The sequence below is a fragment of the Natrix helvetica genome (genome assembly GCF_964273705.1).
Source record: "Natrix helvetica genome assembly, chromosome: 1".
NCBI classification, from domain to species: Eukaryota; Metazoa; Chordata; class Lepidosauria; order Squamata; family Natricidae; genus Natrix; species Natrix helvetica.
The window spans coordinates 254,803,661-254,808,089 of record NC_138548.1 but is presented as its reverse complement, the minus strand read 5'-3'; positions in this window follow the sequence as shown (position 1 = coordinate 254,808,089).

Sequence of the window (4,429 nt, the reverse complement as noted above, 5' to 3'; positions counted from 1 at the left end):
GGCCAATCTGGGCCGAACCGGCAGCAACCCATCCCTGGAATGTTCACCACAGAGATGATGGAGGCATGTTAATAATATAGAGGATACATACATGTTTACAGGGGTTCACAAAAAATAATTGGAAGGAAACTCATGAGGTCCAGCATGAGTCCCAAAGCTTGGAAGACTAAGCCTCTGGTCTCCATGATTGACCCAGGCTGGATCCTGCAACATTATCTTAAAACACACATATTCACCTTCATTCAGCAACAGTTTAGGCTAGGCCAGTGGTTCCCAATGTGGGGCCCAGGCCCCACAGGTGGGACAATTTTATTTTTAATAGGGGCAATTTGAATCTTGTTTAAACCATGTTAATGGCCTTTTAGGCTTCCTCCACGTGAGTAGAGTTCACTTCTTGAGTAAAATAAAAATTATATGTCACGGGGGGGGGGGGGGAGGGTGGCATCAGGATTTTAGAGATGCTTAGGTGGGGGCATGGCCAAAAATAGGTTGGGAACCACTGGGATAGGCAAATGCATAACCTCATTTTTTGCCATGAGTATGACTTCTGAAAGGCTGAACGCCAAAGAATTGAGGCCTTTGAAATGTGGTGCTGGAGAAGACTCCTGCGAGTCCCTTGGACTGCAAGGCGATCAAACAGGTTAGTCCTCGAGAAGATCAACCATGACTGCTCTTTAGAAGGCCAGATCCTGAAGATGAATTCAAATACTTTGGCCACCTAATGAGAAGGAAGGACTCACTGGAGAAGAGCCTAATGCTGGTAACGATTGAGGGCAAAAAGAAGAAGGGGACGACAGAGAATGAGGTGGCTGGATGGAGTCAATGAAGCAGTAGGCGTGAGCTTAAATGGACTCCAGAGGATGGTAGAAGACAGGAAGGCCTGGAGGAATGTTGTCCATGGGGTCGCGATGGGTCGGACATGACTTCACAACTAACAACAACAGTGACTTCTGATCACAGTAGCTGTGCTCCAAACTAGTACCCGTGTTTAAGGGACCAAGTCTGGCCATCCCATTTTATAACCACCCACTTAATATCAGTCAAGTGAAATAAACCCACTGAATTCTTAAGAGTATTCCTCATATTTGCCAATCATTTTTTTCTCCTCGAGGACATTCTCTCTGCACGTCCCGCTCATCCCCTGAACATTCGCTTTGATTTCCTCCCTGACTCACATAAATAAATAAAAACCCTGTAACTCATGATTAATAATAGAGCATGGTTGAAAAGGAAAGCTGAACGGACTCTTCCTACAAATTCTTGCACAGCAGCAGCACTAGGAGACCAGGTTCCTTCTCCAGCCAGGTGCAAGCAAGCAACAACGATTGCTTTGGATTTTGGGGTGCCAAGAGAATCTCAATAGCTATGAAATGTACTTCACTGCATTTAGATTTTAGGAACACAGCTCTCTAATCTATATAATGTGTTTTTTTTTAATTGGGATGCCATGTTTTGCATACATTAGGCTGGGTTCCAAAAACACCATTTAGGAGCAAAAGTTTAGACAAGTAAGTAAACTCCAGTGAACAAAGTGGGATTTATTTATAAGTAAGCCTGAACAGAACAGCAATGTTCAAAGGTGCTGTATGAATGTGGTGTCAGTCACTTAGGTTTGGTTTTATTCTCAGGGAGGGCTCAGTTTGCTTGCTACAGCAACACATTTCACTTATCTCTTCCCCCAAATTTTATATATGATTTAAAAAAATGAATCATTAGTTCTATGGAAGAATTTTATTTTATTTTATTTTTTTTAAGTTTTATTGGTTTTTTTTAAAACATTTTTACGGAAAAGGGTAAGTGGAATGGTTACAAATTTTGGCAGTTGCAAATATGGCAGACGCCCCCTCCCTCCAAACTCATAGGTTACATCAAAATGTCAATCCTTAATACATAATCATAAAAAATCAGCATATTAATTCTAGAAAAAATAATTTTCAGTCAGTTCATATCGTTATGATATATAGTCTAGATATAGATTCATTGTTACTTTCGGTGTGTTTATAACTTTGTGATTTTCTTGTTCATTTTTGTGATCTGAGCTTTCTTGGTGTTGCCCCTTCACCCCCCGCCGGCAGAGCTCCGGCCCCTCCCGTGTCCTGTGTGACCGTTGTAGTATCTTCTGTTTTTTCTAGGTTCACTTTATTTTTTTCCATAAAGGCCTGTGCCTCTATGGGTGTGTTGATTCTAATTCTTGTCTCCTCCCAGAATATCAGCATACCTTCAGGCATCAACCATCTAAAAAAAAACCCCTTCTGATATAGTTTATTCGCCAATTGCGAATAACTTTTCCTTTTTTCCCTAATTTTTTTGGAAATCTGCTTCAGAATGGTTATCTCCCTGTCGTGGTATGTCAGTGTTTGCCCCCTTTGTACACCCAGAATTTCATCTCTTGTGGTTTTCCTAAGGAATTTAATATGAACCTCCCTGGGTACATTGTGTGTTTTGGCATATGCTGAATTCACTCTATAAACTAGGTCTATTTCCCATTCCATCTGGTGTTTATCTTTGTGTATGTATTCAGCTAGAATATTAGTCATAATGTCCCTTATATTTTCCCCATCTACTTCTATTACATTTTGAAATCTAAGATAAAAGGACATTCTCTCAAACTCTGTTTTCATTTGCTGGATATCAAGTTCTTTGTTCCCCTTCTGTAAGGCCTCTACCCCCCCCCCTTCGCCTCTGCCACCCCACCCTCCACAAGGTCCAGTCTCTGTGAATTCTTAAAAATTTGAGCTTGATTCTCTTTAATTTCATCTTTCATTTCCCTTAACTGTTTCTTAATTTCCTCCTGGCCCTGTAAAATTTGTTGAAGCATTTGTTGAAGGTCTATCTCTGTAGTCTTAGGTTGCACCAGTTCTGTTATCTTTGACTGTGTGGCTGGGCTGGACGTTGCAGACGCTGGAGCAGAAGTAGCAAAGCCAGGCTTTCCAGGAGGTGGTCTTTTTGGAGACATGGTTTATAAAACAAGGAGATCAGTCAGTGTAGAAACTGGACAGCTGGAGAAGTAGAGCAGGCAGGCGAATCCAGAAGGCAGAGGATCCAAACAGGTGGGAGTTTCTTTAGTTACTCTAGCAATAGATGAAAGTTTTTCCTCCAAAGAGTTCAGAAAAAAAACAATCCACAAGAGATTCCTCTGGGTGACTCGGGGACAAAGACCGGAAGCCTGAATTTTAAAGGTGGAGTCAGGTTTCACAGTTCATGAAGACAACGGAAGTGTGCCATCTTGCCCTGCCAGCTTTGGGCTCAGAGGCATAATAAAATTTTAAAAGTTCAAAAAGTTCTCAGTTCACCCATAAGTTCTGGAGCTAGATCCAATAAAAGTCACTTTTAAAGGGGTGAGGCATCCTTAGTTGGCTCTCCCCCCTCCTCCTTCCCCTGGGGGCGAAAGCAGAATCTTCTCAAGCCGTTTGTCCAAGGGGGGGGGGAAACCCCCCTCCCTCTAGCCGCACCTCTAGCAAAGATCCGAAAGTTTAGTTTTTTAAAAGTGCTGAAAAGTCCATTATTTCAAAAGGAAAGGAATGAGGGGAGGAAGCCTCTCACCATACCGCCGCTGCTTTCTTCAAGAGTACGTTGTCCGCTCGGCATGGGGCGAGACGCGTGCGCGCCCTCCAGCTGCTCCCCAGTGCCTAGAGCGAGGCGGAGAAGCCCCCACCAGCCGCCGCCGATGCAGGGGCCCTCTGCGAGCCGCTCCCTCGGCAGTACGCCTCCTTTGAGGCGTCCTGTGCCCCCCCCCCCCGGAGCGGGGGAAGCCCACCAGGAAAGTGGGAGCAGGCAAAGGCTTGCCTGTCGCCGTAGCCGCCGGAACCGGAAGTGGAAGAATTTTATTTTCAAATGATGCTTCAACTCAAGTTAACCACGGCAAGCATGACCTTTACCTTTACCTTTTATTTCAATTTTTATACCGCCCCCTCTCCCCAAAGGGACTCGGGGCGGTATAAAATGACGACTGTGGTGTTCAAATAAGGATATAATTTTGTACACCTTTTCCTCCTAAGTTTTCTCCACTTGCTCAGTTATCCTGCAAAGTTTTTTTTTTAAACCTGCAGCACCACTTTCCTGTTATGGTTCCATATAGCTAGAGATTCACTGGCATTTTTACTCCATTAGCTGTGCAATTTTACACCCCATGGACGGATGGGCACTGCTGCACACTTACTGCCCTCACATGTGGGCAGTTAATAGCTCATGCTGAGTAATGATCTTTTCAGAACCTTCCCCCCCCCCCGTCCCACCCCGCCCTGCCAGTTTTTCTTCCTCCTCCCTTCCTCCTTTTACCAGACAGGGAGTAGAGTTACTAAGCAGCAAGTGAGTCCTTAACAACCTCGCTCCTCCCCTCCCCCACTTTCCTTCCACTCTCCCTTTAACCAATGGCACGGACCTGGAAGGATGTATGTCACAATGTGGGAGGGAGAGATAGAAGCCGTGT